Raw genomic sequence first — 25575 nt, 5'->3', positions numbered from 1 at the left:
AATGCCTATTCATTTATATTAAAAAGAAATATGTTTTGCTGTATAAAACATCAAGAATGGCAGAGTTGAACAGTTGCAACACAGACTATCTGGCCCACAAAACCAAAAAGTTTAGTTTACTCCTTTACAGACAAAGTTTGTCAATGCCTGATGCAACCAAAGCCTTTCACCTGCCGTACGAGTCACCGATTCCTGAACGCCTGAGCTGGAAAGCCAGTTCTTAGTACTTACTTCCTAGTATTCACCAGCTCTTTATTCTAGAAGGTTTCTTCTTAGGTCAAGATGCATTTGCTTTCTTTTTTTTTTCCCTACGACTTTATTGGAAAACTAAAAAGTCAGATAATTCCAAAGAGCTCATTTCTAACGGTAGGATTACAAACGCTTTAGCGGAAGAGGTAGTTGGCGAGAAGGAAAGGGACTTCAGGAGTAATTGCTTCTCAAACCATAGGACGTAGGTGTTTGCCTTTTGTCTACCCACTTGCAAAGCCCAACCTTGAAAATGTGGGGATTCAGTCTTGTGGCGGGCTGAGTCAAATCTGCCTTTGGCAGCAGAAGCCACCGCACGCCAACATTCCAACTCCTTAGCTCTTTGAAGGTGGTCCCGTTATGGTCTGTGATTCACGTGCATGGTGAGTGTGAAATAGTAAAAGAGAAATAATTCGGCAAAGGAAGCAAAGAGTCTGAGGTTTTGTAATTTCAGGGTTTCTCATACTCACATGCTGCTCCTTTTACCACTGCCGTGTAACAAACCACTCCGAAACTGAGCGTGTAAAATAACCATTTTGCTCACGATTCGGTGGCTCGGGAACTCAGGAAGGGCTCAGCTGGGCAGTTCTGGTTTGAGGCTCCTCATATTGACATAAGCACATGTCAACCAGGCTGGACATGCTCGATGGCGCAGTCACATGGCCAACAGCGGATGTTGCCTGGCAGCCGGGCTCACAGCTGGCACCTCCACGTAGCCCTCTTCGGCATGGCAGCCTCGGCTTAACTGGACGACTCTACACGGCAGCTCAGGGCTCCAAATACAAGTGTTCCTGAACATAGTGGAAACGTTCTTTATTGGCTGAAGCAGTCACAAGTCCTCCTAGATTTCTGGGTGGGGACAGGGGTGGGGGGGGAGGTGGGGAAGGCTATGGATCCCGCCTTTCAACGTCAGGAGTGGCAAAGTCACATTGTAGAAAAGCAGGTGGGATGGGAGGTATCCCCATCTTTGGAAAATGCGGACTGCCACAGGCATGGTCCTGTACTCTATTCTCTTCTGTGGCAGCCTAGCCACATCCAAAATATGACCCACGAGGGAGAAGCCTTCAAAGGAGGTTTCCTCCACTCCACGTTCCCTAGTCTTTCTCTTCTCAATTGCCTGCCCCGCCCCCGTGAGTAACGAAGGTGCGGATGAACTATCTGACACACCCTGGATTGACAGTTTTGGATGTCAGGGCCATGCCATTTGTTTCCAATGTGGCTTCCACTGTCATTTTCTCTATTGCATGGTGCTTAATATCTTTATTTTCCTGATGCTGTATCAGAGTTGGATGAGAGTAGAGGTTATCCGATCATTTTTCTGAAAGGTCTTTTGGAAAATTTTCAGAAGGATGAGGACTTATTCTTTATTTCTTCCCGCACTAGCCCTCTGCAGGAAATTGTCTGCTCCAAGAAGGCCATCATCTGATTCTGGGAACTCTAGATAGCAGGCACAGCCATGCAATCTTTGCATAACTCCTGATACACGACTCTGAGCTGCCTGCCTGCCCTTCCTTCCCTCTCTCCCTTTGGCTTGGCCTAACAACCATCCTGTTCTTTCTTTGAGGTTTTGAGTAGTTGCTTTGGGGGGCAAAAAAAATTTATTATGTGAAATACATGAATCACATTTTAATATTCCCAATCAGCAGTTCAAGTGCTTGGCAACCTGTTTGAGAGAGACAGGTAAGAGCTCGTGGGGGGAAAAGTGGATTCTTTACTGAGAAGTATCTTATGCATCATTTATATATGACTAAGAAGTATATTTGTATGGAGGAAAGGGTTGGCAAAAAAGATCAGATTTCCCAGCTAAGGAAAAGTCAGGGGAGAGAGATTTGTTTTGAAAGTAGCAAATCTCTTTGGCATCCGTATTTGAAATGGGTAAATAAATGGAAATAGGCACTCATTTCTTTCTTTAGGGTTATTTTAATAAGAGCCAAGGAAAGCAAACAAGATAGACTTATAGTAACTGGCAGTCTTTGAAAAGTTGATTCATTCCCATTAGGATAAAGCGAGTAAAATATATTTGACATTTGTATTTGCACAGAATACGGCTATGGCTGAGTACTGTTTTACTGGCTTCAAAGGATAATTTTTTTTTCTTTTCTTTTTTTTTTAGTTTAGACATCTTTGTTTCAGGTCCAAAACTAGATGAAGGCCCTTAGTTACATTTATATTAAAAATTGAGTTACCATGAAATGATATGCTTATCAATGCTTTTCACAGCTTATTAGCTGTTGGCCTAGTAAGACTAGATGAATCTAAATTTGACAACGGTACTGAAAACCATTTAAAAGAAAATGATAACGCACATTCTTTTTGCTTGTTAGTAAGAGTCTTTTCAGAGACTCTCTGGTTCCTTGCTGTACCCACTCTGGTCAGAGAGAGTGAAGGCAGGTCTGGAGCCCTAATCTGAGAACAAGTTTCTGTTGTAAGGTTCAGACTGAGTCACTGGTGCTGGACAGGAACAACCTCAACAGAGTTTTTCTGACATTTCCGTACGTCATTACACTCTGGCAAATGCTAATTGATGCTCTGGACCCCATACCTCTTTTCAATTCAATTAAATAATTGTATTGGCTTAATATAAGAAATGCCCTGGGCTGGGTACCAGGGTTAATGAAAAAAAGAAAAGCTTTGGGATCTTAAGGAGGTGACAATCCAATTAGTAGAGATTAGCTGGGTACCAGAGAGGCCCCCAGGGGGATTCTTGATCCCTTTCACTCCCCCCTCACGTCGCACCTCCCCTTTTCAAGTCTATTAGCAGTTAGAGCTCAAAAACTTACCCTGTATCAGTCCTCTGCTCTCTTTCTTTGTTACCACCATCCTGGTCCAAAACATAGACATCTCTCGCTTGGACATAAGCAATGGGTGCCAACGGTCTTCCCAGTTCCACTCTGGACCTATGTCGTAAACTGAATAATGTCCCCCAAAGATATCAGGGGCTTTTCTTTGGAACCTGGAAATATTACCTTATTTGGAAAAAAGGTCTTTCGCAGATGTGATGAAGTCAATACTTTGGAGAGGAGAGATTAACATGGATTATCAGGGTGGGCCCTTAATGCAATCAGAAGCAGTTTTTTTATGAGAGAGAGAGAGAGAGAGGTAGTTTTGACAAATGGAGAAGAGGAGAAGGTCATGATGACAGAGGCAGAGGTTGTAGTGGTGCAGTCACCAGCCAAGGAATGCCTGCAGCCACCAGAAGCCATAAGAGGCAATACTTGGACTTTGGCCCAGTAATACTGATTCCCTTCTTTTGTCCTCTAGAACCATGCGAGAATCAGTTCCTGTCGTTCTGTGCCACTCTGTTTGTATTTATTTACTATAGTGGCCCCAGGAAACTAAGATAGACTCTCAATCTATCCTTCATGCAGAAGTCAGGGTGAACTTTTAAAGGGGAGTATCGAACCATGCCAATCTCCTGCTTAAGCCATGTTCATGAATTGTCATCACAATTAAACCCAAAGTCTGAGAGAGATTTCTGTCGAAGACCCAGGAAACCTGAATATGGTTTATGGACTGGCTATTACATGATATCGTGCGATTACTATTAATTTTTTTAGACATGTTAATATTGTGGTTATGTAGGAGAAGGTCCTTATTCTTGGGAGATGCATGTCGAAGTATTTAGGGCTGAAATGTCCTAAAACTTACTTTTCAGCAGTTCATGAAAAAGTATATGTTTGAAATAGCCTGGTTGGGTGGTTCTAGCTTATTCTGCCAGTCAGATGTTGCCAGGGGCTGCAGTCAGCTGAAAAGGCTTTCTTAGGACTGGAAGACCACTCATGTGGCTGGCAAGTTGCCGCTGGCAAGTTCTTTCTTTTCCACATGGGCCTTACCATGAGACTGCTTGAGTGTCCTTACAATATGGCGGCTAGCTTCCCCCAAAACAGTTCCAAAGACAAAGTCTGCAATGTCTTTTTGACCAACCCTTAGAAGTAATGCACCGGCCCCCACTTCCGCTTTATTGTTCATGCAAGTCAGCTCCAGGTCAGTGTGGGAGGGGCTTATGCATGGATGTGAACACCAACAGGTTAGGATTATTGGGATCCATGTTGAGTGCTGGCTACCATATTGGGAAAAAAATAGAACCAGATCAAATTAGAAACAACCTCTTTACTCGAGCTCATAAAGTCCCACGTAATCTGGCTCGTCTCCCATATCTTTGCAAACAATTTTTCTCCTGACCTTTCAGTTCTTTGAAATTGCCAAGTATATTCATGCTTTAGGGCCTTTGCACTATCTGTTGCCTTCATCAAATATGCTCTTCCTCCTGCTTTACAGGCTGAAGTGAGTCAATTCTCAGCTTAAATGTCACCTCCTCAGAGAAGTTCTGTTAGAAACTGAATGTTTGTGCCCCGCTTCCCATTCATATGCCAAAACCTATTCTCCAGAGTGAAGATATTTGGAGGTGGGGACCTTTGGGAGGGGATTAGGTTATGAAGGCAGGGTCCTCATTAATGGGATTAGTACCCTTATGAAGACCTCTGAGAGCTTCCTCGTACCTCCTACCATGGGAGGTCACAGAGAGAAGATGATTATTTATGAACCAGGAAGTCCTCACTTGATACCAAATCTCCCAGAGCCTTGATCTCAAACTTCCCAGACTCTAGAATGCTGAGAAATAACTTTCTGTTGTTTATAAGCCAGTCACTATTTTGTTACAGCAGTATTAAGACATCCTCCCTCACTATTCATTCTGAAGTAGCTACCTAGTCCCTCACTATGATCCCACCCCCTTTTAATTCTCTACATAGCAGTTATTGGATACATTTCTTATGTATTTATAAGAAATGTGAAAACTTTTTCTATGTGGAGTATCTTTGGATCCTCAGTATCTAAAATATTGCCTGGCACTCACTGGATATTTGGTGAGTGACAATGAAGGGCAGAAATAAGTGTTCTAGCAGTAGTTTTCAAGAGTGTCTTAGAAGAACAGAGGAGAGGGCATTTTCCAGCTTCATAACCTTGACACTTTTATCAGGTAATTGCTTTCTGGAACTGTCACGTGGACTGGTTAAATGGCCCTCATGTACTCTGTGACGTGGCCTAATCAAACAATCTCCTGACGGAGCCTAAAGACACACTGGTCTTCCTGCCCACACTCATCTGTTGCTATTTGCCACCAGAATTCTTTTTCTGTTTTGGAAATGGTTTAAAATCCATCTCGGCTCTCCTGCTGTAAGGCACAGAGTCTCCTTCATGATGTCACTTTTTGCTCATGGTCCCCAACTTCCTTCACCCCTCCAGCCCCCCCCGCCTCTTCCCCACAGCTCTAAGACAGATTGCAGACCACTGCCTCTCAGTAGCCAGGGGGGCTGGGAATTTCTTAGGCTTTTCAGCCTGCACATATACCTCCATCTCAGAAATGCCAGCTAAATTCCTAAATCAGGGTGCTTCTGCAGCTTCTGCAGCTTCTGGAGCTGAGTCCTAGAGCCTGCCTATGGGACCACATCTTCTCTATTTTATCTTGGCTACGTTTTGTCTCCGAGGGTATTTACTCTTACTCTACATGAGAAGCGTAGATGTCTTATTGTAGATCCTACGGGGAGCTCTGAGAAGAGACCTCTGCTGCTGAAAGTGGCATCTGTGGATGACAGCATTGGTCTCACCTGGGAGCTTAAGACTCGGAGACTCTAAGACCTCCTGCAGCATAATCTGCCTCTGAATTCCATCCCCAGCCAATTCACATGAGCATAAAAGCGTGAGAAGCACTGCTGTAAGATACACGTTGGCATTGTCTTTAGCAGGCACCGAAAGAGCTGAGGCATTTTGATTTCTAAATCTGCCAGTCATTGCTTAGGGAGTGAATTCTTGATTCCTAAATCTGCCAGTCATTGTTCCAGGGGGAGCGAAGAGTGAATTCTTCCCAGAATCATCTGGTTTACCAAGTACGGCAGGCAGGTGGATTTGGGCAGCCTGAGGGTGGTCCTCCAGATGCGGCTGCTGGAAGGGAGAGCACACAACTAGGAGAAATGGGAGAAGATCAGAGAGAGTATGGGCAGAGCACAGACTCCGCCTGCCGCCCCGCTCATAGGAGCAGATTGGATCTAATTTTATCACTCTGATTTCATCCACTATTGCCCACAGTAACCTCCTCTGAAGGAAGGAAAGTACTTGAAACAGAACATCCACTCGAATAACAGCCAGGCTGCCAGCCTCAAAACAAGTGTGACCAGGTTGCAGGAACAGGGAGAGACAATCTTAGCAAAGCTAGTTTCTCTCTCAAAAAAGTAAGTAGTCTGTTGCTAAAAATTTTTACCAAGCTGGTGATGTGTGAATGTTCATAGGTGCTTAATTGTGTTTTAGAACATGGTAGATGCAAGTTTTGAGAAAGTAAATGTACCTAGCTTTCCTTCCTCTTTGCAGGAATATCCCAAAATTAAAAAAATAAGTTCCAATAATAGCGTAGTTGATTTTTTTTTTTCAAAGATGGCTTTATCGAGGTATAATTTACATACAGGAAAAAACTACCCTTTGAAGCATATAGTTCTCTGAGTTTTAACAAATGTTTACGGTTGTACAATCACCAGCACGACCAAGATATAGAACGATTCCATCAACACAAGAAAAGTTCCCTTCCACCGCTTTGTGCCATCCCTTCTTCCATTCCTAACTCTTGGCACCCACTGATCAGACTCCTGTCACTATAGTTTTGGCTTTTCCGGAATATCATTTAAATGGAGTTACATACTTGATATCATTTTGTGTCTGATTTCTTTCACTTGGCATAATGACTTTGAGATTTACCCATATTGTGCATGTCAGCGGGTATTACTATAGCATAACTGTTCTTTTCTATTGCTGAGTAGTATTCTTGATATGAATATACCAAGATTTGTTTATCCATTCATCAGTTCATGAACATTTGGATGGTTTCCATTTTTTGGCTATTATGCATAATGCTGCTATGAACATTCGTGTACGGCTTTTTGTGTGAATGCATATATTTATTTCTCTTGGCTAGATACTCAGGAATGGAATGTCTGGGTCATGGGGTAACTGTATAAACTTTTTAAGAAACTGCCAAACTGATGTTCCAAACCGATTATACGGTATCACATGGCCACCCGCAGTGTGTGTCAGTTCCAGTCGATCCACATATTTCCTAGCTCTCCGTGGCAGTTTTCCGCCTGGAACTTCGGACTTCAAATCGGTGTGTACTGGTTGCTCATTGTAGTTTATTTTTTGTTTCCCTAATGACGAATGGTGTTGCGCATCTTTTCATATGCTCATCAGCCTTTCTTACATCTTTTTTGGTAAAGTGTTCAAATCTATGATTTTTTTTTTCATACTGGATTGTTTGTTTTTCTTATTATTGAGTTTCGAGAGTTCTTTTATATTTTGGCCACCTTTCTTTTATCAGATTCACATTTCAAAAAAATATTTTCTCCCAGGCTCTGGCTTGACTTTCCAGTTTTTTTTAAATGTCTTTCAAAGGGCTGAAGTTTTATTCCTCTCCACATCTGGTCCGTAAAAGTAAAATAGAGACAAAATCCACATATCATAAATGCACCTTTTTAAAGCATCCAAGTCAACTGTTTTTAGTATTTGCCCAGCGTTGTGCAACAATCCCCAATATCTAGTTGCTGAATATTTTCATCACCCCAAAAAGAAGCCCCATACTCATTAGCGGTCACTCCCCATTTTCTCTTTCCCCCAAGCCCCTGGAAACCACTACTCCACTTTCTGTCTCTATAGATTTGCCTATTCTGTATATTTCATGCATATAGGCTTTTGTTTCTGGCCTCTCTCTCTTGGCATAATGGGTTCAAGATTCATACATGTCGTAATATATATTATTCCTCTTTGCGGCTGAGTAATTTCCACTGTATGGATATGCCCCTCTTTGTTTATCTACTCATCAGTTAATGAATATTTGGATAGTTTTTCCTTTTTGGCTATTATGCATGATATTGCTATGAACATTTTTGTACAAGCTTTTGTGTGGAAATATGTTTTCATTTCTCCTGGATATGCACCTTGGAATGAAATTGCTGAGTCATATAGCAATATCTTTTTGAAAGTGAGATTTCTCTTTAATTCAAAAACTAATTAAGTCTCTATTTTACTTTTAAAATATAAAAATAACCACGAAAATGCCATCTGTCCTATGGTCCTCTTTGTTGTTAGACTGGCCACTGGGTCTTATTTCAGTGAAAAACATGAAATAACATTTTACTTAATGTACACTGTTATATAGGGGGAAAAATAGTTCAATACATGCACAGAAGATTTGATCGAAAGTAAAATATTTGGTTTGAAGTCTTTACACAGCTGCCTGGGGACACTGGGTCACCAATACCTGAAGAGTATACTGCTGGTTTGTGTGTGTGTGTGTGTGTGTGTGTGTGAAATGGGCCATGTGTTGCTGTTTAAGTTAGATACAGGTTTGACTCTGTAACAAAGACCCCAAATAACAGTGATTCACAGAAGAGAGAAGTATTATTTCTCGTTACAAAACAGTCCAGTTAGAAGCAGTCCAGGAGATAACGACTTTGTATGGTGTCAGGGACCCAGGCTCCTCCTAGCTTGTTGTGCTGTCATCCTAGGTATCGTCCTTATCTTTACCACCAGTCCAACCCAAGAAAGGAATGAAACTCAAAGAGGAGGGCGTTTCCTTTTTTAAAGAACGCACCCCAGAAATTGCACACGTCACATCCGCTCTCATCCCGTTTGCCATAATTTAATCACGACTCACGCCTCGCTGCAAAGGAGGCTAGAGAAAAGCAACCAGGGTACAGGGTCCAGACAACTCCCAGGCTGCCTACCCGGGGTTCATCATCTCAGGTGTCCCCAGCATGGGTGTTGTCGCTCTTCATGCCAGACCGTCTGAGCAGAGGCTGAGCCTGGGTGACTGAGTTCTCTGGTGAGAGAATGACACAAAAAGGGCAGAAACAAGACAAGGAAGGACGGATTTAACTAAAATTTAAAAGTTCAGGATAAAAAAATGCAGTATGTAAATTAAAAGGCATGTGATGGACTGTGAAAATGATTTGCAACCTATATAATAGGCAAATGCCGAATAATCTTCATCTAGTAACGGCTCTCACAAATCTGTAAAAATTAAACAAGTGCTTCAATTTAAAACGAGAATAGGATGCCAGTGGAAATTCGGAAAAGGAGAAATACAATAAGCAAATAAATATACAAAAAATAAACACTAAGCATTCTATATGATTTTTTAAAATGCAAATTAAATAGCGATGGGATACCATTTATCATATAGGCAGAGAACCCTGATCTGTGTTGAGGGTTCTGGAATGGGAGGACAGAGGGAGATTTTTAGTTTTTTGGGCATCCCCGTGCTGTTTGTTGGAATATAAGTGAAACGATCTTTTGAGAGGACCATTTGACAATACGAATCAAAAACCTTTTAAGACGTACATAATCTGACTCAGAAATTCTACTTTAGAAATGTGTCCTGAGGAAATAAGTATGTTCTCTAGTATTTAGGAGACAACACAGAATTGTTTATATAATATGGAAAAACCTGGAAATGATGTAAATACCTTACAGTAGGGGGTTGGATGAGTAATTTAGTGTTAGTCTACATATGGACTACTCTGAAGCAATTAGTAATTTTGTAAAGTGTATTTATCTTAAAAAGAAAGAATGGCTCTGATGTATTTTTAAATAGGAAGTTGTAAACAACATGTATATCTTTATAAAAACATCTACATGAATCATTTAGGATGCATTTAGTTATAAGAAACAGAAAACTCAATTTAAACTGTCTTCAGCAAGCAAATTTATTGGTTCTTATAACTAGAAACTTCATAAGACAGATTTTAAAGTTAATTTAATTTAGCAGCTCAGAAATTTCTTTAAAAACTGAATTTCTTTTTATATCATCTTTTTTGCTTTCTGAACCATCTGCGTTCACCTGAAAATGGTTTGTCTTATAGCAAGATGGCCGCCAACAGCTCCCAGGACCGTTTTCGTTCAAACACAGAGAAACTGGTGTCTCTTCCCTAGTCTCTCGTGCGAATCCTAGGCTTCTCTCTGATTGGACCATCCTGATCATGTGCCTTTCCTGGTGGCCAGGGGACTGCTTTGTATTGGTTTGCTTAGGTCTGGGTCTCATGTTGGTCCCTAAAATAAATACTGTGTCAAGGGCATGAGATTATTGTTTAGTTTAGCCAAATCAGGACCTACATCAGAGCTGGAGATGGGGTTAATCCTAATAAAATTGCATGGATGTTCTCATAATGGTGTGGGGTAGAATGGATGTTGAGAGATCATCCTAACACCCTCCTCATCACAGAAATAAGGCTGGAAGGACATAGCCAGAGTTCCAACAGTGGCTGTCTTCAGGGTGTGGGATTATGGGGAGTTTTAAATTTTCTTTTTCATGCTTATTTGTATTTTACATTTTTGATAACAAATTATTTCAAAAAGAAACGAAGGCTATAAATATGAGGAAAAGCTGGTATATAACACTTATAATTAGTAGCTTGAGGAATTTAAGGCAGACATGTTGGCAAACAGGAACTATGAGTTTTCAGAATGATACCAACTGTGTTTTGCAGAAGCTTCTAACTTCCTCACTCTTGCCTCTGTTATGAAATTGTGGTCATTTTTACAAAAGTAATCAGATCTTTAAAGGCTAATCTGGCTTTAAACCAGTGGTTGCAGTGGCTGGAATTTTCCCCTTATGTTAGGATGGGGAAACTTTTTAGCTTTCTTGAAAAAATATGTTTTTTTTCCTTATCACCTTTAAACACCATGAAATGGGTCCGAACCCCAGAAAAGGTGCAGAGACCATGTGTCTCTTTGCAGAGGGAACCCTGTGTGCGGAAAGGGAGGCACCGACCCCTTCTTTCTTGGAGAGAAGGCGTTGAGTGTTCTTTCGGGGAGTGGCCACTGCAGAGTCCGTGGCTGTCTCAGGTCCTGCAGTCCTCTACCTTGTGAATCACACTGTGACCCCAGCTTCGGGCACTGCTGAAGGGGCCCCAGGTCTGAAGGCTCAGGTTCCTGGGAAAATGAGAAACGGGGCATGTCCCTTGATTCATTTCTGTTCGATGGTGGGCGCTGGGAGTTCTTCCTAGGATTCATGAAGCATCTCCTGCTGTTCTCCCATATGCTTTTTCCTGGAAAAGAGAACTCATTTTTACACTGGCAGAAAAGACCTTCATTGGAAAAGTAAGGTAAGAGTTTTTCATGTCAGTCTGAGCATCCTGTTTCTTTTATTTCTGCTTGAAATTGGTTCTTGGCACTGCATTTTTAGAAACTCGATTTTATCTGATCACGCCCTCTGGAATTATTTTATCGTAATGGTAAGCAACGATTTGGAATTTTAGTTTCATGGTGAGAGCTATACTTACCAAAAGGATCGAAATGCTCCAGTTTGAGCGGTCAGGGCGCTCTGGTCTCAGTAGGAAAACACACATGGGAGAGGAAAATACACGAGAGAAGGTGGATATGAGATGGCCTTAAGGAACCATTGTGTGTTTCTGCTGGTAATGTCATCCACACCCCACCAGAACATTAGCTTCAGTCAAGTAAGGACTTGCTTGCCTTGTTCAACGTCATATCCACAGCACCTAAAACAGTTGAAGGTTTTTCTAGAAGGCTTCTTGATCTCCCTCTGTGTTTCTCAAACAGCCTGACTGACCTTTTTGGTGTCCTTACTTTTTCCAGGAAGCTACTTTTGCAGGCCCCATGTCTGTACTGCCTGGGACTCATCTCAACATCTACTCTGAATTTTCATCAAAGAGAAGGAAGACTACCTTCCCCAGATCCTCTTCTTGGGAAAAGGAGAAAGGAACTCACCTTTTTTCGAACCAAAGGTTTGTGGTTTCCATACATCTTCTCCAGTTCAAAATATGTGGAATCGATCCATGTTTTTTTGCTATCTGTCTCATAAACTATACCTGTGTTCATTCCTGTTCCCACTTCCACATCAATGAAATAAATTTCTGGAGAACAGAGGCCATGTCTCATTCATCTTTGCAGGCCCAGCATTGAGCACAGTGCCTGACACATGTAGGTACGTGCACAATATGTGTTTATTGAATGAATGAATGATTGAATGTATAAATGGAGAAATTAGATTATGAGCCTGAATTTTAAAATTCTGATTAAAAACTTTGGATCATTAAAAAGTGACTTAATGATAATATATCGGGGGTTTTCAAAGTTAATTTTATCACCAATACTTAGAATGTGACTTTTTTTTTGAAAAATACAAAATACAGTTACAAATAACATTTACAAATATATAAAATACAGTTACAATATTTGCAAAAATACCATTGATGCTAATTTTATAATAAGTCCATCTGTAAATAAGTCCATTCAATAAAAAATAAATATAATGGCCATATTTAAAGGTAATTACAAAGATAAGTATTGAAATATCCATTTCTCTATAAATATGATTGAATTCTATGCCCTTTCTAAAAGGCAAATATAAATGGTAGTGAAAATAATCAAGAACTTTAATAACTTGGTATAAGTGGACTTTTCTAGAAAAAATACCAAGTCCATCCAAATGGTAATAGAGAATTTGCTATGATGGGTGGGCTTATATCTCTGCCAAAGGAACTTTATAAATAAATACAGAGGTTCTGACAATTGAGAGAAATCAATTATACAATAATTAAGTAAAAGTTCAAGTTAATAATCAGTTATGTGCTAACTCAAAGTTCTCAGAGCAGGCAAAAGGTTAAGGCATGCCGTGAATTTTCACTTTCAATGATAAGATTTACTTAAAATCAGACGTTTTGGAGTTCTAGAAAGTCAGCTTTGCATGACATGTATAATATGTATGGTGCAAAGATATCTAATAAAAATAGAAATATTTAACCAAGCAATGTGTATGGCATGTAGATTTCAAAATTAAGGAAGTTTTTTTTTTCCATCAGTGAAACAAATCACAGCATATAAAAAAAGTTAAGTGAGAATAGCTATAATTAAATATACCTTAATTTGGAGAAGTAGAATTAAACCTGACAGAAAGTATACAATACTCTCCAATGCTGAGTCAGAGAAAACCAAAGTGCTTCTTGGCATCTGCCGATTTTTCCTTCGCCACCTTTGTACTGATGATGAGCGTCTGATTTATGGCTAAAGCCAGGCGTGGCCTGCTGAGGCAGAAAGGGTGTGTCTCGCTGCATAGGATGGGGCAGCTATCTTAACTGCAGGGAATGAAAACCGTTTTCTGTGGAGTAGAGGGTTGCCTACTAGCAAAACACAAAACCCACCATTTGGCTGCCATGTATTATTTTGTAAGCTTTAACAATGATAAAGTCATACACAGGTGAATTTACTTTTAACTAGCTGAATTGCAGTAATGCAGCATTAGAATGGCTTCAGCATATTTCAAAAGTAAATGCTACGAGATGGACTCTCGTTAGAGAAAAACCAGTAGACCAGAGACAAAAACCTCCCCTATTCTGGGAAGTGTATTGGTGATGAATCATTTTCTCAGCAGCATATAGATGGCTCTTGGTTTTCTGTGGTTTATACACGTCATCTTGACTTTGGAGTCTGGAGAGATAGGGAGAAAGGGAGAAGGGCCATTTGTCTACTACCTGTCACGTATCTGTCAGAAGACTCAGGAATGTGTGAGCCCCATGATGTCAGAGGCTTGGCGTGCGATGGTCGCTGTATCTCCAGCATTTAGATCCATACCAGGGGCACATAGGTGGTTGGAATTCACCAACTGGCCAAATAAATGTCCATTTCTGCCCCTTTCATTTCTTGGTTAGTCTCATGCCAAGAGAGCTCCATCCAAGTGGAATAGAATGACTGTTTTATTTTAATCAGTGTACCATAATTTTGCATAAATTCAGTATTTACGTTTTTAAGATTTATGGAAAATGTCATGTTACATATGACACCATTATAGTTAGTATGAAACAGTCTTCTGAAATCCTGGGATGACTCCTATGCCTTATTTCTATCTGCAGGTAGGACAGTAAAATGTGTCGTTAAATTGCGGTCTCTTTGTTCACACAGATGTAATTGTTACTAGAATAAGTTGGAAAAGACACACTTGCCATTATCTATCTAACTTATAAAATGAAAAGAGCTTTGTGACTATTTTTACAAGCTACCTTCTTTCCAATACTTTCTTCTTGGATATTTATTTATATTCCAGGTTCGTGGATTTGTTTCACCCCACCCTTGTCCATGGGCAGCCTGGTGTTTCAGAATGTCAAGGTGTTCAGTAAAGACTCGTCTGCACATTATTTTTTTTACGATGTGTTTTTAAGCATTAAATAGTTTAGAAAAGGATAAGGTTCTATTAAAGCAAAGTAGTGGGTCTCTAGATTGATGAATTCTTTGAGTACTTAGAAGTAGAATATCTGCGGACCAAAATTTTGTTCGGGGGAAAAATATAGAAGACGAAGCTGGAGAATTTCTCTTATAAAGCAGGCAGGTCAGCACTCATAAAGTTAAATGCACTCATTAGAAGAATGTGTAAATTTCCGTCTTTGGAAGTCACAGGACATACCTATAGAGGCTTTATAGTTTCACCTGTTCTCAGCCTCACCTGAGAGCTGTTTCCCGATGCTTAACAACCATGGTAATACTTAGCCAAGTGCTTATTCTTGATGTGGAGTGCCTCGCTCTAAACTCCGGCTCCCTCCCCCGCTGCCTGCATCGTTGGAGGAGCATGACGGGGAGATTCCCTGAAGCGTTAAAATGCCAGCGACCTAAGGCCACCATTGGAGCAAAGGGGATGGACCTTTAAAGAGAAAGGGTTGTGTTTATTTTGGGAGAGAAGACGGTCTGGCCATTCAGGGAGGGTTTGAAGAGCCATTCTGGAAGTACCTACTTCTTGTTGGTTTTCTGCCAGCAGCCACTGAGTGCTTGAAATCATTTCTGAAGTTTGTTCTTAGCTGATGAGTTCTTCTCGTTGAGAGTGAATCAGTCACTGGCCCTACCATAGCAGACACTTGCCCCGCTGGTTGTGAGCGCCCAGAAAGGAAAGGCCCTCCTCCCTCTCAGAGACCAAAGATCCTTTCCTTCTTCAGAAATTCCTGAGTGAGCTTAGGTACTGGGGGAGGCTAGCTGGGTGCACTGGAAACCATTCCCAGCTACCTGGAGGCATGGTGTAGCTGGTAGCGGCTTTCCCCTGCTGTATCAGTCTGCCGGGGCTGTCACAGCAAAACACTGCAGACTGGGTGGCCGAAACAACAGAAATTTAATTTCTCACAGTTCTGGAGGCCGGAAGTCCAAGCTCAAGGTGCTGGCCAGGTTCGTTTCCTCCCAGGCCGCTCTCCTTGGCTTGTAGCTGATCATGCTAGCTCTTATATAGTCCTTTCTGTGTGCACACTCATCTCTTGGGTCTCTCTGTATGTCCCTATCGCTTCTTCTTACAAGGACACGAGGGCACCGATCAGATTAGATTAAGGCCCCTCTAATGGCCTCATTTTACCGTAGTTACTTCTTTAAAGGCCTCATCTTCAAATACAGTCATATTCTGAGTTTCTAGGGGTTAGAGCTTCAACATATGACTTTGGGGGAGATACAATTGAGGCTGTAACACCTGCTCAGTGCCCCCCACCCGCCTCTCTCTCTCTTTTTTTTTTTTTTTTTAAAGAATTCAATTCACACACTTCGGTGTGGTACTGTTAAGAAAATACTCAACAAACAGCAATAACAAAATGTGTCATCTCAGAAATCAGAAGGGCGGGACTTGAAGCCTGACCACACCATCACCCAGCAATTCCCTGAGAGGAAGCGTGGGGAGCCCTTTGCAGCCCTTAAATACCAACCCTCATGCGGTGGGGGCACCTGGCCCAGAGGTTTAGAGAGTGGGCCCTGGGCTTGGGCTGCCTGGTCTCAATTCCGGTATCCCTGTCATGAGCTAATTAATCCTGGCTGAGTTCCTTCCTTCCTTCATCTCTCAGTTTTCTTTCCTGAAGAATGGAAACAATGATAATGCCTGCTTTATAGGTTTGTTGTATGGACCGAAGTCAGGCCTCGCTAGAGCCACCCCAGTGAACGGCAAACGGTGGTTATATCCATGATCATATTTTGTCTGCGCCATACTCTCTTCCTTATGCTCCCTTTCAGGCCCTCCGCCCACATTAGCGCACATCCATTGCTCCCTTGATTTTCATCTGAAGTGGGGTGTCTGTTCAGGAATGGTTGCTTTGTGGGCTCTCAGAGGTAAGAGAGGTGGCAACCGCCCCCCAGCTCAGGGACCAGATCTTATGATGAAGCGAAGGTGGCAGTCGTTCTTCTAGGAGAGGACTCTGCCTCCCTCGGCCCAAACTCCCTGGCATGAGCAGGAGGGGCACAGGGCAGAGAGGAAGAGAGGGGTCCCACAAACCGATCAGCTCCCTTGGGACATGGCTCCCAGCAGATGTCCTGTCATGGAGGCACATACATAAGGACATGGGGAAAGACAAAGCTCAGCCAGAGGAGGAAAGCAAAGGCCGTTTGCTCAGAGTTCACTACAGCAGGGGAGTCAGCTGTCGCCACTTGTGTTTCAGTAGTGACTCAAAGGTAGGCAGAGGGGTGGGAAAGCCTTCTGGTGGGAAAAGGGAAGGATCAGGTTGGCCCTGACTGGTGGCTGGGGGCCTGGGGAAGATCTAGGCGGCCATCTAGAAGTGGGGTGTCCTCTGCTACTGGTTAGGGGTGCATATTTGACTTTCTCTGGTTGGTCTGAAATTGGAGGCAGAACAAAAATTAAGAAGACGATCCAGGTGCTTCACTGATCTTGTCTGTGCCCCACTCAGCCCTCCTCCTGGGGTGTTTGCAGGGAGTGGTGGTGGCTGATTCAGATTTTATCAGGATGGTTGTGAATGCGATGTAACTTCTTGGCTTCTTGGCCGAAGTCTCTTAGCTCCAGGGTTTTATTTCAAAGCTGAAGCCAAAGTAAGATTTTGGGCTAGGAGGAAACAGGTATTCCCTGTTTTAGAATTTCAGAACCAGAAAAAGGCCGTCCTTAACTTGAGGTAATATGAATAGCTGAGGCTTTGTTATGTGGAGTTGGTTGCCCTGAGCTCTTGATATGCAAATATACCTCTGAGAAGGGATTCAAATTTGGAGATTGGGAGATTCTTTCTGGCTGCAGGATCCTGAATAAATTACTGATCTTTCTGAGGCCTCGCAAATAAATGAAAGGCGATAATACTAGCCCTCATTGCAGATTCGCAGCCCCCCTGGAGATTCCATTATGTACGAAAAGTAAGCTACTCGCTATGGTAGCCCTGTTCTTTGTGCAAATTTCTCCTTTGCCCAGCTGCCTGCTCTGCGGAGCTCTTGTCAGATGCCATTATGCAAGCAAGGATGGGCATCTCACGTTGGCCCTTAACCTGTGGCATGTGCTGCTCCTACCGTAATCACATGAGGCTCTTTACTGCCTACCAGATAAATTTTAACCCTTGGCGTGGTATCTAGTCCCTCCAAATCTGGTCCTGGCCTCCGTCTGCCCTTAGTCCTCTAAACAAGCCCTCAGTCCACCCAAACCCGATCTGTTCTTTGTCCCCTGGACATACTGGGTATGGTCCTACCTTGGCTCTCAGTGTTTTCTGTTGCCTGGAATCTGTCGCTCTCTCTCCTGTCCCCACCTCACCGTTGACCCAGCTTTGCTCTATTTTTTCATGCTTGAAAGGTCAGGTTCGAGTCTCGTCTCCTCGAAGGAGCTTTCTCTCACAGCCTCAGTGACCCGTCTATTTCTAAACAACTCTCTACAGCACACCCAGCTTTCCATTTGGTAAATCAGTAAAACTAGACATGACGTTTTTGGTTATTATTATCTAACTACAGTGTATTCTGCATCTTCCGCCGGACAAGAAGCTTCTCTGTATGTCAGCAGCTGTGCTTTACTACCCTTCGCCCCACCGTTCAGGATTAGGCACTGTACGTTTCGATCGACGGACATTGGTTGAGTATAATGACGAAGCGATGTGCCACATTGATTGATGTATTAAATGTATTAGAAAACTAAAGAAAAGAGTCCTTGCCTGGTCTCAATAAATAGTTCCCTGAAAGCACCTCAGAGCCAGGGGGAGGGGTACTGGTGGTTTTACCTTTATCGTAGCTGCAGCAGCAGTAATTCAGGGGGAAGAAAAGAACAGCTTCAATCATTTCATTCTGAAGGAAGCACAATGACAGACATTCATGTTCAGTGTGGGGTTTCCAGTCTTAGAACAGAATAGGCTGAGCCCAGCTCATTGCTCTCAGGAAGGTGCTGTCAAATGAACTAGGCAGGTGTGGGGACCGAGGGCCCCATTCGGGTGCAGGAAAAGTCATGCAGAGCAGGAATGAAGAATCCAGCTGAGACGCTACAGAAGATGCCTGGGAAGAATGGGGAGTGGGGATCGACACGGAATCAAATGGTGGAGAGTGTAGCCCAGGAGCTGGGCCAAATCTGGCAATGCTGTGCCCAGGAGTGGGAGCTGGGCCAAATCTGGCAATGCTGTGCCCAGGAGCTGGGCCAAATCTGGCAATGCTGTGCCCAGGAGTGGGTGTGGCCAAATCTGGCAATGCTGTGCCCAGGAGCTGGGCCAAATCTGGCAATGCTGTGCCCAGGAGTGGGGGTGGCCCAAACAGACAGGGAGGCTATCACCACGGGGGAGCTTGCAGCTCATTGCTCTTGGGAAGGTGCTGTCAGATGATCTAGGCAGGGACCACCCTAAGTCTGGGGCTCAGGGCTTGGCTTTCGGGTCCTGACAGGGGGCCTGGCAGGGAAGGCAGGCTCTGTCCTAGGGAGCCGGGGGTTCTATTCATGGCTCCAGTGTGAGGAATAAGATGAAGACCTTCCTGTTCTCAAGAATAAAGTAAAAGCCCAGAGACTCCAGGCCCAAGTTAAGAGTTGACCTCTGAGTAAGGATGACTGTAGATACTGAGAGAAAAGAGGTGACGTTTGGTGATGCTGCATGGCAGTGCCATAAAGAAGCAAGGACCTGAGAGGTGAAATGATTTCAGCATCCAGCATCCACAGTCCTTCTTAGCAGCACTTCTAGAGCCCAGTTCATGTGATTCCCCCAGCTCAGGGGTCGAGTATTCGTTCCAACTTACCAGGGGTTTTGTATGGTCCTCACTGGGGTCCTCAGTTTCTGTGCTGGGGCCTTGAGGATGGTTACAGGGGTATGTTCTGGGAGTGAGCAGCATTCAGCGTGGACGGATGTGCACTTTTCTGTTGATGCTTGAGGGATTTTTGTATAAGATTTAGATTGAAAAATCTGCAGCTTAAAAGAAGTTTGATGATGAGTTTGACAATGACAATGACCATTACAATTTCTATCCCTCTCTGGAGAGCTGGAGGGTAGAGAAAGTAAATGCCTGGAGTTCAACAGCATGACAAAGGCAAAGAAATCCACGGGAACAAGGAAAACACTCCACAAAGGATCACAACACAATACACAGAAAAAAAAATTATGCCTTCAGCAAGGGATTTTGTAAGGAGCTATGACATTTTAGATTCTCAGGAAGTTGCAGTAGTTATGTCTCCATTGTGATATGACCTTTAGGAAATCAATAAAATTTATTATACCTTTTCAAGGTCCATTTTATATACTTTGAACTCTAGGGGACAGAAAAAAAGAATAGAAACTCATTTAAGCGTGCTCAAATAGTCGAAGGGCGTGTTATATTTTTAGAACCCAAGGAGAGAAAATGCAGAGCCGCTCAGTAGAACTGGATATTCAGGAGCCAAAGTGGTTCTTTTTGTTTTGCAAGGGCTTTTGTGGTCTCCCTTGTCTCTGCTTCTCTCCTACGTCTCTCTGTCTCTTTCGTCTACTTATCTACAGTCCACCGTGACTGGCAGGTTACTTACATGACATCACGTTTGGACGCCATTCTCTGTATGAAAATCCTTGGGTTGAAGTTGTAAGAGATTGATTAATTCAGCACAGTCTACAGAATGATTTTCCACGAGTCAGCTCTCTACCCCAGGTCCAATCCACTTTGATGGAGAAGGAGGTGATGCTATAGGTCATGAGGAAGTGAGGCAGCGAGGCCGTGGGGGGCTCGTGACCTTGGATGGGGTATAGGTGGGGAAGCAACAGTTGGTATCTCTACAGCAAACTTTCACAGAGACAACAAAGATATTGTGATTTGGGAGTTCTGTAGACTGCCACTCAGGGTACCATTTGTAGCTGTACATGCTTGAGAAGATTTCATGAAGCTGCCACGCATGTGTCACCTTTTTCGTGGTCATAGACCAGCACCCCTGAGGTCCCAGCACCCTTCTGGGTGTGCTGTCTTCCAGCTTCTTAACAACAGGTGCAATATTCCTACAAATGGGGTTCAGTTGGCCGGTCAGATGACAATGGCCAAAGAAGAACTCAGAGAATGCATTCATTTGGCCTCACAGTTGATATAAATGTCCTTGCAGTGGCAGAGAGAGTGGGCTCTGGAGGTGTACTCCCAAAGTCAATCCTGGCACCACTATGCAATAACCATATGGCCCTGAGCAGGTAACTGAGCCTCTCTAAGCTTCTGTTTCCCTGTTTGTGAAAAGCGCATAATAAAATCACTTGGTGGAAAAGAAATCATACTCCAGCATTAGTGAAGAATATGCTCTGAGAACAGTTTTGATCTCTAGAAAGTACTCGGTAAATGTCACACATGATTGTCATTATTGTTAATCTGTCTTATGGACCCAAGTGCGTTCAAGTCATCACATCAGTGACTTCCGCCTTCCTCCCAGCTCTTGCCCTAACTTCTTTGCTAGACCTGTGCGTGCTCTAAGCATTAACAAGTGTTTGGTGATTAATCAATTGACTTTTTCAATGCTGTGCTTTATGCTCCGAATTGAGGACGTTCTCACGAAGATGGAGTAAAACCTTGACCAATTTTCTAAGCAATTTACTGAGTATGGAGAGTCTGTCTTTAAAACCCTCCTTTTAGATGATTTGAATGTGTGCCCCTCCCCTGAAATAAAGACCCCAGATAATTTCTCCAATTTCTTTGATCTATGTTGAGATTACCTAAAATTGTCATTTTCTATACTGGAAAAGTGCAACTTGTTCCTTGAGACCGTACACAAGATCAGAGAGCTGGAAGGCCACATGAGAAGCTTTAAGACAGAGTCCTCCTTGTTCTTTGCTCCTGCAGGGGCCAAGTTGCCCTGAAGATCATGAACGTGTTTTCTGAGCACTGCAACATCTCAGACTGGCTGAGGTTCGAAGCCACAGTGAAGGCCTTTGTATACGTGGTCACTTTCTCCTTTGCCACGTTCGTCACTGTCATCATTATTGCAATAGTGATGCAGAATTCGAAACTGAGGAAAGAGGTCCGATACATCCTCCTTTGCCACCATCTGCTGTGCATCTCCTCCTACTGTGGCCTGGGGGTGGTTTTTCCAAGGGATGCGGGCCCTGCTGGACAGCAGCCCTGTGCTGATCTGCTGGGTGGTGTCTGGGGTCCAGCTAAGTGTTGGAGAAAGGATCCTCTTCACTCTGGCCTTGATGGCTGTCAACACTTACCTGGCCGTTTGCTGGCCGTTGAAATCTCTGTCCTTTGTAAGTTCAGATAAGTACAGAGTTCTGGCTGGGACTTGGATGGTCATCATACTCAAGAATGTTTGCTTATTCATCATAGAGGGCACCAACTCCTCTCCAGGTGCTGTGTTAAAAGCCGAGCCGCTTTGCCCAGTGATTTTGAATGGCACTCCTGCTAGAGCCATTGGTATGGTGTTCCTTCTCCTTCTTCTGTCTGTCATTCTTATAAGTTACTTTCTAATATACCAAGAAGGCAAACGGGCTGGCCATTTTAACGGGTGAAATATCAAAGCAAAGAAAACAGTCCTTATTCATTTATTGCAGATGGGGCTACATGTAATACCAACCCTGGCATTCATCGGTTTGGGAAAGATGTGTGGAGTGTTTTTCTTTGCTTTAAATCTTTCTTTGCTTTTTGGAGTTTTTGCTTTTGCCCAGTGTTTTAACCCTCTGATCTATGGGCTCTGGAATAGAGAGCTAGCTGCAGAGCAGATTATACTACTGGGTGTGCTGTGAACTATGGCGTGGCCACTCGAGGAACAGTAGAGGACCAGTTTAAACAAAAGCTCAGCCACTTTGAATCAGTAACCCTAGCCCTCACAGACCATTGGCTAGCATTGAGATCTTGCCTTTTACTTAAGCTAAAATTGGTACCTTGAATTAATTTTGAAACGAATACAAGTAAGTCAGAGTCAGTCATCTGGCTCACGAACTTTGCTGCTCTGTACACTGATTTCTCCTCAGTGAAGTCATTCTGTGTCTTTAATTCTAAACCCAGGCCAACATTTTTGGCAATGTGCCTTGCTGTGTTTCAGTAGTTGGGCAGCTTTTGAGAATGCACTTGTTTTTAGAAACTGAGAAATAGTTCATGGTGGATGTGGAGGGAAGAAATTGGGCTGTTCCCCTTATGTTAATGAGGGGGTAGGTTTAGCTACATGTAATAACCCATTGGCAACCAAATAACAGTGACTTTAAAAAGTTAGAGGTTGATGTTTTTCTTAAGTAAAAGAAATCTGGAGGTACACAATCCAGACCTATGTGGCAGCCCCTTCAGGCAAGAGGCTCATTCTCTTTTACTTCGCCATGATCTGTATACTACCTCATGACCCAAGATGGCTGTTAGGGCTCCTACCATCACATTCACTCACCAGGCAACAGGAAAGAGCAAGGGATAAAGCAATTTGCTGAGTATGGAGAGTCTGTCTTTCAAACCCTCCTTTTGGATGCTTTGAATGTGTGCCCCTCCCCTGAAAAGAAGACTCCAGATGATTTCTCCAATTTCTTTGATCGAGGTTGAGATTATCTACAATTGTCATTTTCTGTACCGAAAAGTTGCAATCTGTATCCTCCTTCAAAAGATACTTTCTAGAAGTTACACAAAACGCTTTTTTTTTTTTTTTTAAACATCTAACTGGCCAAAATTTAGTCATATGGCTTGCTTGGCTTTAAGGGAGAGTGAGAATAAAATTTAGCTCAGTAGTAGTGTCTGCAGATAAATGTTAGAGTTCTTAATACTAAGAAAGGAAGGAAGAATGGTTATCAGGAGGCAAAACTTTCTCAGGGACCATTTTCCTCTCAGTCAAATGAAGTATAAAAAAAACCATGGATGGGTTATGATCGTCATAAAAATATACTCTGCCTTTCAATACGATATACAAATACAATGTTAACCGTTTAGGGTCTCAGAAAACTTTAATTGTGTTATGTCAGCAGATCTCAACGAGGATGATGGCATTTATGAGAACATTGAACTCGTTTAAACATGGGAATTAGCCCATCATTTAAATCTAAACAAGTTTGAGGCAGCGGTCTGACGTAAATTCTTTCATAGAAGTTCATATATGAAATTCCTTTACACGAAGCATCCGTATCTGAATCAGTCAGGATTCAGATCTAGAATCAGGAATGATCACTCTAGGTATTTTAAACAGAGAAGGTTAATACAGGAATTAGATGCTTACAAAGTCACTGGAAAGGCTGCAAGAGTGGAAATCAATCAGGGGCCACCACCTTGTTGAGAGCAAACCACTGCAGCTGTGATCTGGGGGTCAAGCAGCTGCTCCCAGCATGGTCCCGGCTCCCTCATGCCACTCATATCTTTGTGATTTTGTTTGCCAGAAGAAACAGCAACAGGAATGTGTTCCATCTTCAGGTTCTTACATGATTGCCTCTCATTGGTGGAACCTAACTGGCATCCAGACCCTGAGAGCAAAGGGGTCTGGGAAATGTAGTTCTTAGCTTCAAAGACTTAGCAGTATAGGAAATTCCCCCAAAAGGAGTGTGAAATGAGGGTCGAATGACCCAATCCACGAGATCCACCATTACAACATTTATTTACAGGCAACAACAAAATAGACCCCAGGTATTGGACAACTATTATGCTCCTGACACTGTGCAAACCATTTTATATATACTATGTTGAATCCTTGTGACAATTTTATAGTACAGCTATTATTGTTACTGATTTATAAATGAGAAAAGCTAAGGCTTAGAAAGTCCTTGCAGGAGTTCAAGAGGTCAGGACCTTCCCTTTAAGATTTGGTCCAGGGTGATCGTTTCATCATTACTGAGAGCTGGACCAGTTGCTTGGAAAATTGGGCCTTGGTTTTCCACTTTGCTCTGTTTTTCCACTTTGCCTTGGGTGCAGACACCTGGCTTGTGGAAAGAGCCTCTTCATCATCCTTGGCTTTGACTACACTCTCCCATTCTTAGGCCCTCCTTGTTTTCAGATTCTAGTGGCTTCTGGATCATGTCTAGACTCTATTTTGACTTCAAGTCCTTCTTGCCTCCTCTCCAGGTATTCAGTCTAAGGCTTTCCTCTTTCTCCAACCCCAACTCTGAGATCTCAAAGCACCACTTTCTCTTTTCCAATGTGCAAATCTCTCTCCAGGGCAGGCACCAGGGCTTATTGCCCTTATCTCTGGCACTCAGTACAATGCCTGGTAGATTGCATGCACTGGACAAAAGATGAAATAGACTTATCGCTCAGCGAGATATACCTTTCCACAACTCCCTTCCCACAAAGCTCGAGCTATCCCTATGTTTTCATTGAAATTTTATGCAATCTGAGAGCACGGAGTGGAAGAAAAACTCAAAAAAAAAAAAATCACCAAGCTTAACTCAATTATAAGTTCTAGATACAATACACACAATTCAACTTATTCTTAAAACTTTTAAAGCTCTATTTTCTGAAATCAAAAGGTAACTTATACTTGTAACATTAATTGAGTGTTAGAATGGTCATTTTTTATTTTCAAATGCAAATTATTAATTTTACAACTAAATTTTTTTGAAGTGAGACTATATAGTATAAAATTCAAAAGGATCAAAATGATATTTAGTGAAAAGTAAGTCTTTCTCTTCTTCATTTTTCCAGCTCTCTAACTGGAATCTCTTAACAGTCAACCACTGTTATTGTTTCTTATGTTTTCCTCCAGAGATGACCTACAAAGGGCAAACTATTGAGAATTTCTCATTTGTAAGATAATTTTACTTTCGATATCCTGAATTTCGATTGAAAAGTTGTTTAAACTGGTATTTAGAATGATAGTTTATGTCGTGAATGACATCAGCAATAATCTGTATCATGATGTGAAAATTCTTTACATCCCTAGGGGGAACTTATTTATTTATTTTTTCATTTGGAAATATTTTATTGAGAAACTGTTGTGGTAGCTCTTATGCGCAGATCCCACACTCAGACGTGCTGGTGTGCAGGTTGAGTGTTTTTGGTGAGTTTTAGATGTTCAGCTTATCGTTGCTTCAAGGGGAGAGATCTGGGGATATCTCTCAATCCACTATGTTTCTCCAACCCTCCTAGGAGAACTTAAATTTGAGAAAGATGTAGAAGGGAAAGGGAGAGAAGAAGAGGTGGCTAAAGTTACTTGCAACTAGTTGAAAGTTCTTGTAAAATATTCTTTTC

At 42.5% G+C, this 25575-nt stretch overlaps 1 pseudogene; it reads left to right on the top strand.

The window, feature by feature from the left end:
* Nucleotides 1–11904: 11904 nt before the first annotated feature.
* LOC120597008 (probable G-protein coupled receptor 148) lies at nt 11905–22212 on the top strand (annotated as a pseudogene).
* The last annotated feature ends 3363 nt before the right edge of the window (nt 22213–25575 follow it).

The sequence above is a fragment of the Pteropus medius genome, unplaced genomic scaffold (genome assembly GCF_902729225.1).
Source record: "Pteropus medius unplaced genomic scaffold, Ma_sr-lr_union100, whole genome shotgun sequence".
In the NCBI taxonomy this organism is placed as follows: domain Eukaryota; kingdom Metazoa; phylum Chordata; class Mammalia; order Chiroptera; family Pteropodidae; genus Pteropus; species Pteropus medius.
This window is presented reverse-complemented; position numbering and strand designations above follow the sequence as displayed.